Genomic DNA, 13,646 nt, shown 5'->3' on the forward strand with positions numbered 1-13,646 from the left:
CTACATGAAAAAGCTCGCAAACAGGGTCACATTGCTCGTCAAGTCTTTGATTTTACTTTAGAACATCCAAGCAGACTTCTCCAGAGGAGCCTAAGGAACAAAGCAAATGCAACACACTCCACTCCGTCAAACTCTAGGCCTTCAGGCATTGGAGCTAAGGCCTTCATTTCTGGCTCCCACTAAGTCCGGAAAGCAATGCCTGGTGGTTCTGCTTGTATTTTGGGGGCTTTCCCTCTGTGTTTACATTGAATGAATATAGGATACTTAGGTGTCCACATTTTTGCTAAATTCCAATTGTTTTCTCTCATCACAAATATCTTGCTGCTAACTCCACTCCCCACCCACCCCCCACTCCTGTCTTTCTCTCTGATAGTACTGGGATTGAACCTATGGTGCCATGCAGTCGACACAAGCTCTGTACCAAGCCGGAGCCCCAATCCCCTCTGGTAGTCCCTCCCTACCTCTTTTTTTAAACCCCATGGATATGTGGAAGGTTTTTCTTCCCAGGGATAGATCCTTTCTACTTTGATGCATGCTGCTCACACTGATTGGCCTGTTTGCTGAGTGCCTGGGCTGTAGGTCAGGAAGCAGCTGCTCTCTCACTCATATGAAGTTGAGCACACTTACCCTAGCCAAGTGACAGTGCATCGCTACACTTGTATTCTGGGTTTCCCGGGGTCTTTCCCCTTGACATCTTCTTAAGCCCAAGCAGGGAGGAACAGTGTTTGAAGTATTCGAGATTCTGAGGCAGATGGATGTATTCCTGGGAGGGAAGCCTAAAGAGCTGGCACAGACAGACTGGATCTGTGGTCCTTTCTCCTCCACTAAGCTCATAATGGTGTTCAGTTGGCATCAAGCCCTGCTTCTTCAATAAATAAAATCAGTTCCAGCTGTTTAAAAGATCGGCTCCCATCCTTCTAGAGCAGTTTCCAGATTTGTTCCTTGTATTACAGAGGCAACACCAAACTCCTTCCTTCCTTCTTCCTTTCCTACCTTCCTTTCCTTCCTTCCTTCCTTCCTTCCTTCCTTCCTTCCTTCCTTCCTTCCTTCCTTCCTTCCTTCTTTCCTTCCTCCCTCCCTCCCTCCCTCCCTCCCTTCCTTCCTTTCTTTCCACTCCTTCCATTTGTGACTTTCAGTTGAAGATCATGGACTTTGGAAACAGACAGCGTGGTCTGACTCTGAGCACGTCCACTTAGCATCTCTATGTCATTGTTGAGGTTATTAGATATCTCCGTGACTGAGTTTACTCGATTGTAAAATTTAAATGATGGGAAATCTGAACTGATAGGGAATCTGAGGGTTAAGACAGTTACTCTGGGTGCTGTTGCACAGAGAGTCCACTGTTGATTATCACCACTTTTATTTATTTATTAGTTATAATTCAGAACCTTGTCAGTGATCAGTTAATATCACACTTAGAATGCAACATGGTAGCAATACCAGTAATCCCAGCACTCAGGTTCTGTCGCAGGCTATTGCTGTGAATTCAAGGTCATCCTGGGTTACCTAGTAAGTTCCAGGCCAGCCCGGGCTACAGTATCAGACCTTGTCTCAACAAACAAACAAAAAAATATATAATGCAGTTCATTGAAATGTTTTCTGCATATATTTACTCTGTAGAGAAAAAGTATTTAACAAAATCACTTGCCAGAATATACTTCTGTGCTGACATTCCTAAGCTAGAAGGCATCATGATCCACCCCTGAATACTGTTGGTATTGGTTCTGTCTGTTAAACTAAACTATGTAGGTAAGTAAATGCAGCCACAGATTTTTCTTTACGATCTGCTATATAAAGGTGTTTTTGGTTTTAGTACCAGCTGTTCTATGTATACTTAGCTAAGTCACATAGCTATGGAAGAGCAAGTGTTACGTCTATTTATAAAGGTACATTGTTTTAGTTGCCGTGCATGCATGTTCTGTTTCTTCTGAATAAACAGTACTCAGTCAAGCCCGCTCTCTGCATACGGAACATATGGCGTTAGAAGTAGAGTTTTCTTTTTCTTCAGCTTTTGCCAAAAGCAAGAACCCAGGTAGGAACATTTTTCTATTCGTGGTGTGTGTGTGTGTGTGTGTGTGTGTGTGTGTGTGTGTGTGTGTGTGTGTAAATCATGTAGGCTTTCTTAGAGTTGTAACTGGGCAGTTCTTCAGTTCTTTTGTGTTAGTCAGTGAATTCTCATACAAGGAGCTTTCAAAAATATTGTTTGACAAATCTCTCTGTCTGTGACCTGTTAACTCATCAGCACCCTGCCTGCACAATGGAAATAGTATGCTTACATGTCTTGTCTCATCAGTTTCTCAAAGCATAACAAACTGTCAGTCAAGCTTATATATATTATCATATATATATATATATTATCATATATATATATATATATATATATATATGATACTTCCAAATGTTATTTATCACCGTACATCGATTTCTAGGTAAGGCTCATTTTTTTATTGATATGCTGGGAAGATGCATATTTAAATTTAAGACTAAATTATCAAGTGACGTATAAACAAAGCAAACACCAAAGTGTAATTTTAATACTTTGCATATTCACATGAGCTCTTGCCAATCAGTTCCTCTTTATGAATATCAGCTGGTTTTTCGTCTTCTGGTAAGACAAATGCCCTTTATTTTAGTCAGTTTCTACTTGCTGACAGCTTTCTTTTTATGAATTCCAAGTGCACTATATTGTGTGGAGTTCCTGGTTGCCAAACTGTGCCCACGTAAAATCATATTGGTCCTGTCAACTGATAGACATAACTTATGAAAAAGAAACCCGTGGTTGGAAGGCTCAGAAGCTGAGAGTTGGCTATCAGTAAGATTGCACTTGCTTCCAAATCTGAGTTCTGTTTTTGATGGGAGAATTAAGGATGCAGTTTCTGTTAAAAATATTTTTGGTCGGTACTAAAACATACAAGATATACCTTATTTACATTCTGCTCCCCGAAGTAAAATTCCCAGCGCCATTTGGGGCTGAAGCAGAGGGAAGAGGAGGGGTCTGCATGGTCCTGGACATGGGTATCGAGTGGAACAATAAAGCCACCTGGAAGACTGTGGGCATAGAAACGGGACAGAGGGTCTTCCATTACAAATTGACTGATTAAAATCTGGGCTGAGTCAGAAGTGGTCACAAGCCAGTAGCATTCTATCTTTGGCTCCCAGCCTACTGGAAACAAAATAAGTTTGAAATGGGCTTAGCACCAAAGCTCTCAGAGGTAACTCTCAATGTCATATTTATTAACAGTATCTTTGCAGATAAAAAGTGGAGCAAACCATGTTCTGACCTTTTTTTTTTTTCATCCTGAATTGACCGAGTTGTCAAGGTAAGCCCTGTCCATCACTTCTGTTGACAGCCACACAAATGGTGAGTCCCAGCGTCCAGGCTTGTCAATCTATCACCTAGGAGAAGCATCACAGAGTATGCAGGGGTGCAGTTAGCAAAACTGCCGACCTTAAGTGAACCTGAATGACAGTGTGCTTTCAATTAGACAGTGAGCTCTGGAAAGCTGGTCTTGTTAATGTACTAGCTAGCATCTAGTAACAATTGCAGTGAATGCATGCTGACACAGAGGAAGAAGCCTTCCTACAGAAGGCTGTAGCAGGTGACTGGTTTCAAGAGCAAGGCACATTTTACCTACATGGGTTCACTAGAGATACTTGTGATGTCCATATGTACACATGCGTACTACAGAGTACTGTTTTGTTATGATATGGATATAGTGATGAAACAGTGAGCCGTCTATAGGATTATAATGAGCTGTGAGCACACGGCTCACCCTTCGCATCTTTTATAATGCCATGAAGACTACAGTGGTTGAACCACTGATGTCTGAACTGGGAAAGGGCTTCAGAGGACCCACTGATAGGATGCACCGAGCTCAGAGCTGGCCAGTAAGAGACGTCTCTCTTGAACTCAGGTGCACCATCCGGGAAAGTGAGTGACAGACACCAAGAGGCTTCCTAACCATCCTGGGCTGCTTTTGCTGATAGATGAGCTACGAAGCTGCACAGATGACCCGTGGTCTCCCTTACAAATGCTGTTCTCCCCAAAGCACCCTTGTGGTGGCCGTGCTGATGGGAACCATTATCTGGGACTTTATTGAGGCACTCTAATTTCTAAATAACCTTTCTTTGTATTTCCTTTCCCAGGTAATCTTATCACTTCTTGTATTATTATTATTATTATTATTATTATTATTATTATTATCATTGGAAAGTGAGAAAGGAGATAAAGGGGGGGGGGTAGGGGAGATCAGCGATGAAGATAGAGCCATACAGAAGGAAATCTTACAGTGTCAGCTAGGGTGCCAAGTTGGTCCTCACCCCAGGCCAGCTTCTGTGTCTCCTGGTGTCCTGGCAGCCGACTAGAGCAACCCCGAAGGGGGAGGGGCAGTGCTCTCAGTCATAGGTAGAGAGCAGCCTAGGGTTATAGCTTCACATTATTTGTTGAACAAAAGGAGATCATTGAAGGACCTATAAGCATTCCCTCCAGGGCCTGTGCTTTCTCCACACACTGGCATGGTTTATTAATTGATGCAGGTTTCCGGTTCAGTTCACCTGGTGTCTGTGGGTAGATGTTGATCTGGGTGGTCAGTGTGTGACTGTGGTGGGCTGGGCGCCGGGCTTGCACCAAGAGAAGTATGCTTTCTTTCCCCCAGAAAGTCAGTCATGGTGAGGAATGCACGAGTCCAGATATTTAGGGCATGTAGGAAGGCGAGCGGGAGGAAGGCGGTGTCCGCGGGCTGGTCTGAGGCTCGCTCGTGCCCTCCATCTTTTCCTTGTTCACGTTTTCCTGGTACATTTTATGCTCCCTTTTTTCTTCTCCCCCGTTCCCTTAAGTAGAGGTGACACAGATCAATACCTTTGATGGAAAGTAATAATCAGGCCTATTAAGTGACAAAGGTTTACTCTGTAACAGCTGTGCTGGCGGGAGAGGAGCGCTTGTCTGACTAATGAATCATGAAACAATCAGGCAGTCGCCATTTGTGTTTAGATCTGTAAATATGGTGTGGTTCAAGTGCCAGACCATGGCCGGCGCTCCAGCTGGGGGCACAGATGGTCTGTATTCAGAGCAGCGCGAGTGTGAAGAAAGGGTTTTTTTCCCCTTTCTTGGTCCCACACCGCACCTCTCACGGCCTCCATCAGTTACCTCAGGAGAAACTGAGAGCAGAATCCATCAGGCAGGAAGTCCTTCCAGGGTGGGTTTCAAGGTAGGTTATCAGGGCCTGGAAAAGCCTCAGTGATAACAGAAAATGCCCTGACGTGAATGTCCGGTTAGGCACCGCTAAACCTGTTCTTTCAACCTTTTCTTACACATTGCTATATCCAACCCTCCTGGTTTGTTCTGTGCTGTAAACTGAACAAGTTGGAATATATATATATATTCCGAGATGAGAAGCTCATTATTTATACACAAAGCTAAAAACGTTCTATTTAAAAACATGTTCATCATGTGTGTTGGATTCTGTTTTCCCAGCTCATGAAGGAGGATCCTCATTTTCAAGAGATAGATAATAACGTCAAGAAAGTCTATACCAATGCTTAACTGAAGTAAGGTTGCTCTTTCAGTTATGATATTTATGAATGACAGACATGTTTATGAGTGCTGAATAGTAATAAAATTAGCCCAAGCACACTCTAAGTAATTCTGCAAAGCTGCCCAGGGCTGGCTGACTTTCCTAGGGATGGAGTACAGAGAGACACCTTACACTTGATTTGACGCTGCTGGAACTGCTCTTGGCTATTTGCATCACGAAGAGACACAAGGAGATCAGGAGTACAGACACATAGAATCTTCTGCCTTTGCCTCCTCACTCCGTTTCCTTCAGATTGCCCTCGTGGGGGACAGGACCCGAGTCCCACGGGCTCTCCTTCATCGACAGTGCTTAGAATGTGACTGCTTAAGTGTCACTCCTGGGCTTTCTAAGTAGCTCTTGTGGTACCACAGCTTTATTGACTTCACACACTGACTAGGCCTGTCAATCAAGGCAAGGGAGGCCATAGTCTAACTTACACCTGTTCTGGACACTGCTGGTGATGGGACATAACCTGTCCCATACAGTTCAGCTTCACAGGTTTGTCACCTCCGCCAGCTTCTTTTAAGTAGATGACCATTCCGGTTCTTGGCAAACTTGAGACCCCTCTTGTGTAGACACGTCAACTTAGGATTTTTTCAGTTAACTGATTTGAATCCGAGTCGGCAAGACTCAAACACTTTAGCTCACGAATCTCTGATCATTTGATGGGAGACACAGTCCCTCTTCTCAGAAACATGCTTGCTTTGATAATTCACATATGTAGCATTGCACTGCAGAGTTTTTTAGGGGTCCAAGGACCTCTCAGAGTCCATCCCTGGTCCTCACATTAAGAATCTGTCCTTTTATCCTTCTGTGTCCAGTAGCCTGGCCAGTCAAACCCCATCTGGGTACCAGACTCTGAAGTTTCATACAAAATCATTATTTTGTCTCATACTACCTGACTTCTAATTTGATTCATAACTGTATAATTTTACTTAATCAACTCATTTATTTCCTTAATTCAGTTTTGCATGAATTTATTGTCATATGATAACTTTACTCTTTTCTTTCTGCTGATTTTATAGTAGTTTCTCCAGGTTCGTTTTGCCTTTTAAAAATGTCTCTGTTGCTTTCTGATGACGCCATGTTTACACAGTATTTTTGGTGGTCAGTGCATGTGTTCTGTGCTTAAAAATGATGATGGCTGCAAATGATTGAGAATTTACTAAAGCCATTGCTCTGGAGTTCTGTCCCTACTAATGTCCCTACTGCTAATCTGCAGGCTGACACGGAAACCAGATTCTATTCCTCTGTTTTGACTGAGGAACCCAAGCCTCCTCCTACCCTTGAATTTCTCTTATGAAGGAGAATGAGTTTGCTAAAGTGGAACTAAAATCACATCATTGCTGCCTAAAGGCATTTAATCACTTCTCTTCTCATCTGAAAACACACAAATAGGCAACTCCCCCCACCCCAGCTCATTAACTGACACTTAGTGCCTCTATATTCCTGCCTTACCTAACTTCCAATGTCAGCTCCCTCCATGTCTGTCACGTCTGTGAAACTGCAGAGGCAATGACCTGGTCTATGTTCATGGAACATCTTAATCCTTTTCTACCTCAGGAATATTTCATCCAGTGTGCCTTTTCCTTCTGCCAGATTCTCTATGGCTGGCTCCTTATCATTCGATCTCAACTCAAATGTCCTTTTGCTATGCTGTGGAAGCCACCTAACCCTCTTTCTTTTATCTCCATAGTACTTCTCAATTACAAAATTCTGTCTTTATGAAGGTAATCATTTATTGCTAATCACGTCTTTTTAGAATATAAACTTCTTAAGGGGGCAGTTTGCCTTTCTGGCTTAACATGATATCCCTAGAGTTTTTAAAATAGTACCTAGAAATAGCAGGACCTCAACAAATACTATTCGACAGACAGATTTGACCTCAAATTCTTTTGCTTTTTTGTTGTAAATTGTGACATCTTTAATAAAACATTGCATTTCATGTACAAAGTAATTGCCATACAATTTCAAGCTAGCAGAAAGGCACAGTAGGGAACAGACTGACCCACTCAATAGGTAGCCAGAAACAACACAGGAAAAACTAACGTAAGTTGCTTAGAAGGTAAAGAATGAACGTAGGTGTGATTATTGAGGCTTGGAAGTTGGGAGCAGAGAAAGATGTGGGCTGAATTGAATTCAAGTCTTACCTTCTCCTCTATGAGATACATTATTTTCATGGCATTGTTCTAGATTAGCATAGATACTTTGGGGTCCGGTAGGAGAGTTATTGTGGTTTGTTGTTATTTCTAAGGGTGAATGGTCAATGGAAGGCATGGTAGAGATACATTTGGCATTCTGTTGACTTGTGCTGTATTGGTGGGCAAGAACACACACACACACACACACACACACACACACACACACACACACAGAGGTTTCATTCTGTGGTAACTGACATTGGAATGATGGGTAGTGGAGGAGGAGCAGATTTGAGAAAATGGAGTGAGAAGTCTGGATTATTCTATATTTTATGACATTTATGGTTTTGTCATCTTGATGACCTATACAATTTGCTTTCATTTCTATTGTGACTTAAATATTCACTTCTAGATCTAATTATCATGTGCCATTTAGTTTGCTTTTCTTATCAAGGTACTTCTAAAATTGTATAAACTTTGGGCCTTAAAAAAATCTGGACCCATAGCTACCTAAGTGTAAGAATACTTAAGGCATTGAGACACCTTTTAGGTTAAGATGTGTTTACTCAGGTCGAGAGCATGTGTTGTTGTGAAAGAATGAATTCTTCCTAGAATTGCACAAAGGATGTGTCCTTGTGAGAAGAGGCTCTGGTTTATCTATGTGTTAGCGTTCCATAATTGAAAGAAAGCAATGTTTGGCAGAGCAAGATCTTTCTTTGTGGCTCCAAGGCAAAAGCAAGAGGATGCAGAGGTTCCAGCATCGGAACTGGTTGGGATGCTTGTCTGTTTGTTATCTTTGTAACTCCTGGCTCTAATGTGGACTTCTTCCTTCTGCTGCTGCATCTGACATACGACTTTAAGGCAGTCCTCATGATGAAGAGACAAGACCTGGGATTCACAGAGGTGTTTCCTGCAACCATCTTTCCTACTCATGAAACTTCCCATCCCTTATTCCCTTTTAAGGCACTCATCAACATGCCTTCCTTTACTAAATGTGTTAGTGTCTATTTTTCTCAACTAAATGTATTCCAGCTTCCGACAGTGATATTTTGCCTATTTGAGTCACTGCTGTATTCTCCGTGCCCGGAGGAAAAAGGTGTGTGACATACAGTAAGTGTGCAAAAAGTGTGTTGGGATGGTGGGGAGAGCTCAGTGAATAAGTGGAGTGGGTAGTCATTCCAGCTTTGGTCTGGAAGTTCCAACTCCCATTGAGGTTTTGGTAACTATCACGCCTACAAGGCGGGGACAAGGGAGGCGCCTGGAGACCGGAGATCAGGACATGCAGCTCTCTCTTGCTGCTGGGAGCCCGGACGCTAGAGGTGGACGGAGGAGAGTTCTCCAGAGAACATTGCTGGACTACTGCTGCGTCTTTCCCAGAACCCTCAACCTACCTATCCCTTCATGTGTAAGTTACGCCATTAAATAAATCTCCTTTTAACTATGTGGAGTGACCTTAATAATTTCTTCAATAGATAAGAGTGCTTGTTCTGCAAGCGTGCGACCTGGGGTAGAATCCCCAGCATCCTTGTAAAGAACCATGCATGTGCCTGGAGCCCCAGCACCCGGGGTAGAGGGTGGGCAAACAGGGGGGTCCTGGCAGCTCATTGGCTAGACAGCCAAGCTGAACTAGCAAGCTTCCTGTTTAGTGAGAAGCCCTGTGGAGAGTGGTAGAAGACCACATGTCACGTCTTCCTCCAGCCTTCCCATGCATGTGCCCTGCACTCGTCTGCCAACACCACATATTTAATGGTTCCCTTGTGTTGCTGTTGTTAATGAATTAATGTTGGTGCTTATAGATGGACTGTGGTAAGATGCCATTCTATTTCCTTTTATGAAAACATTTCCCCCCTCCACTTTCAGTGATTAAATCAAGGTTCAACTTAAAGCTACACATTCCTTGCTTCTTACATTAAACATCTATAACCCCCTTTTCCCATCTCTGTGTCTTCTCCATATCTTATCACTTTGCTGTTCATTAATGAAGTAGAAATTAATTCATTAATGAGGCATTTGAATTGGATCACTCAAGGAGAGCATTGACTATCCTTTTTCAGACTTTCCTAGTTTTTAAGAGTGATTTTGTTACATTGTTGTTATAAAGAATATATCATCATAATTAAAAAAATCAAACATATGAGAGTTATGTAACAGTTTCTCCCTTCTGATTCTATTACTATGAAAGTGACCACTGAGAGAACAGTTCTGGAGCATTCTGGGAACTCTTCCTCTCAGCCACTGCTGTCTATTTAGCTTAACACTCACATTAAGTAGAGGGAGGTTAGCTCATGGGAAATAGAAAAAGTCAGGAAATGTGTGGCATCTGACCTTGAGAAATCTAAGACTCACCTACAGAGTTAGTCTGTGAGAAAATACTTTTGAAGAAATCTGTAGGTATTCGCCAATTAACTTCACAAAGACAGGAAAAGGAGTGTTAGAAGACAAAACCAACCAAGCCAATGAGGCCAAAGGAGACGAACGGAGGAGTCCCGGCTGCCCCAAATGATGACAGAGTACTTTTAATAATATGTTTTTTTCTAAGTTATAAAATGTTCATCTACAAATTCTCCTCATATAATATGTAATTTTAAAGATAGGTTATTCCTTCTTCAATAAGTGCCAACATTGTTATAAGACTTACATTACCCCAAACAACTATATCTCAATCACGCTCGCAGGATTATATGAGTTGCTGAATGAAGGTGAATAAAATTCTGTCCATCCCTCTGTAACCAAGAAAAGAAGAAAGAGAGGAATTCTCTTGGGTAGCATGGGTAAGAATTTGCTTCCACGTAGATTATAATTTAAAATTGACTTCTGAATTTGTTAAGCCTTTTGACCCATATTCAGAGTGCTAAGAGAGGGCTCATGCCAGCAAATAACAATACTGTATTTATCAGCAGCCACCTGCAGAGCTTTAGAACTCAGCGGCTGGTTCCCCACCCCCACCCCCCAACAGGCCATGGACACTTTTTATCGAACATGGCTGCACACCCAACAGCATTGACTAAGAAAAGAAAGCCAAAGGGTAGGTTTCTCGAAAACCACTATTTTATCGGAACAAAAGAGCCAAGTTTTCTGAATAAACCTTAAGAAATACAGATATTGAACATGCTGACAATACTAGTGTTATTGTGAAAACCACATTACACCCCACCTCACTGGGTCTATTGATTAGAATGTCGTCCAGAATGAAAGGAAATAAAAAAGGCCAAACTGCTTCGGCTAACAAGGTGCCATCAATAATGCCCACACGGGAGAGCATTCTCTGATTTAAGACCCTGTCTCTCTGTGCATTTATTTAAAGCCTTTAGGGTGGAGAAAAGCTCACAGACCCAAGCAGAAGTTAGCTGAAGATTTTTATCTGTTGTCCCATTCCTCACACGGCCTCTTTCTTCTGGCTTTCTGTCTTGGCGTGGTTTTTCTAGCTGAGGATGAGCTAGTGCTGAGTGGCCTCTGGGCCTCTGCACTCCTGTACTTAGATATGGACTTGTACATGTACATGGAGATGAAGCTTTGTTCTGACTTTTACATCGGGAAATTTGTGCTTTTTGAAGACATCTTCTTAAGATCAATCAAGGTTGAACACAGCTGGCTTTTGAAAACTGAGTTTCTAACTGAAAAGTTTCCTGCTATTATCTTGACAATCTTATTATTATCAAAGCATTTTGATATTAGGTGTGACAAGGAACACTCACCACAGGGAAGAGTGGAGCAGGACCATCAAGGGGAGGGGGCCACTAACATTTGTGCCCCCTGGAGCAGCCATAATAATTTAATATTGTCAAACTGGGAGGCTCCATTTTGCTTGGCCCACATTGAGCTACTCGGTATATTGTTTCCTTTTGGCCAACTATCAGGGTTTCCCTTGAACAGCCTTGAAAGACTTCAAATGAAGGGTCATGCTGTTAATTGCCTAAGGGTAGGATTTTTGTTTTGCCTGGGTCTGTAATTTAAGTATTATTCTAAATCAGGCTTCTGGGTTGGTTTGGAACAGAATTTATTTCAAGGCTGTATTAAAGTTGTTAGTAGATCAATAATTTTTCTTCCCATTGACTACTTGTCCCCCTCCCCTCCACTAGTGACATGTTCACTAAATGGTAGAGACTAGATATATTGAATCTGCCACATGCTGGCACCTGTTCTGGTAGCTTTCTACTTTGAGGCAGATACTCTTTTCTTTCTTCAGTGGGTTTAACTCTTTCACCAAAATTTTTGCTCAGTATCAGAAAATATTTGAAGTCATCCTATTTAAGAAGAGGCCTATTTTTCTTTGTTTACAAGGGAATTTTTTATTCGTGGGAATTTTTTTCTGGTATCTATGCAGAAGATAATTAACCTCCCAGAAATCTTAAACTCACTCAGGAATCAAAGGACCAATTAATCTTGAAATAGTACAGTATAGAATATACATTGAGTAAGATTTGTCTTAGTATCTGCTTCTGAATTACCTGAAAGATTTTATTGTGTTTTTATACCATAGTATCATATAAATTAAAAACATTTGTGAGATACCTATTAACATAAACACTGGGTGTTTCTGGAAGACAAAAAGCAAAGAAGTGAATTAATATAGTTTTAGTTTCTTCTCTAAAACTTATTTAGACAGAGATAAGGGGATTTATCCAAGGCTATGGCTGCTAGCAGAATGATGTGTTAAATTAGGGTGATTTGATCACCATGTAGTTTTTGATTTCCATGGGTTGTCTCCGAGACATACTTTTAAAAGGACAAGAAATATTAGTAGAGTTGTTAGCCATTTGCGTTTTTGTTTTCATTCACTTCCATATAAATAGTGGGATGCTCTGATGGAAAAATGCCTGGCTTAAAATACCATGTCACCAAGGGAAAGTGAATATTTCAACCCCTGAGTTTATTTTCAGATTTTGAAATCTCGCCTCTTAATTAGGAGATGTTTCTCTTTTGCATGCACCTCCATCAGAGTTTAAGCACCAGGAGCTCATAAAGTAAAGCTGAGTCTTGGTTTTAAGTGCTTCATGATTCCTGTGACCACAGAGGTCTTGTCTTTTGCTTTGGAACCCATGACCTTTGAAATGAAGGTCAGAGGTCATAACATGTTTTGCATCTGTTGTCTGCATCTCTTTACCTAAGATGGTGAAAAGAGCTGCTTGGACCAACCTTCATTTCCAAATTAGGCTAACAGAGCATTTGAGTTCTTGCTATTGTTATACACATGTGGAGTCTCCAATGGAGAGCAAACAACCTTTAGGAAATGGGTCCTGATGGTTAATGTGACCATGATCATGATAACAAATGATGCAGTTCAGGATCAGACTGTTAAGATAAACCCCCTCCATATAAATATGTCTAACCAGAGAGCAGCAAGTGAGTGATAACATGAGGTAAATTCTTTCCTCCCAGTTGTCATAATGCTGAGGTGGACACGTATCTGGATGCCCATACCTCTTTATGAACACACAGAGATACCTAATTACCATGAAAAAACTGGGATGGGAAATAGATTCATGTTCCACAAGGTATTTGCATTTGTAATTTACCATCACAGGGTTCCATACTTGGGTCTAAGCAAAGCAAGGTAGAAGCAAGACAAACAGAAATGTACTAATACTTGAGTTAATTTAAGCTTAAGACAATTGAAAAGTTCCAGTAGGGAGTTGTATCGGAGAAAATACAAAATAAAATGTTTGTAAGTTTCATGCTGTCCTTGATAGCAAGTGTATCTAAGCTATCATTTTAAAAATGGTCACAGTGTACACAGGAAGGTCCCTGCTCTTTTCTGAAGAGCTTGGGGTTTTTGTTGAGGTCTCACTTGGTAAGAGTCACAGTTAACTTCATCTGTCAACTTAACATGACCCAGAGTCACCTGGTATCTTAGGGTTTCTATTGCTATGAAGAGACACCATGACCACAGGAACTTTTTTTAAAGGAAAACATTTAATTGGGACTGGCTTAC

Source organism: Peromyscus maniculatus, chromosome 10 (assembly GCF_049852395.1).
Source record: "Peromyscus maniculatus bairdii isolate BWxNUB_F1_BW_parent chromosome 10, HU_Pman_BW_mat_3.1, whole genome shotgun sequence".
Lineage (NCBI taxonomy): Eukaryota > Metazoa > Chordata > Mammalia > Rodentia > Cricetidae > Peromyscus > Peromyscus maniculatus.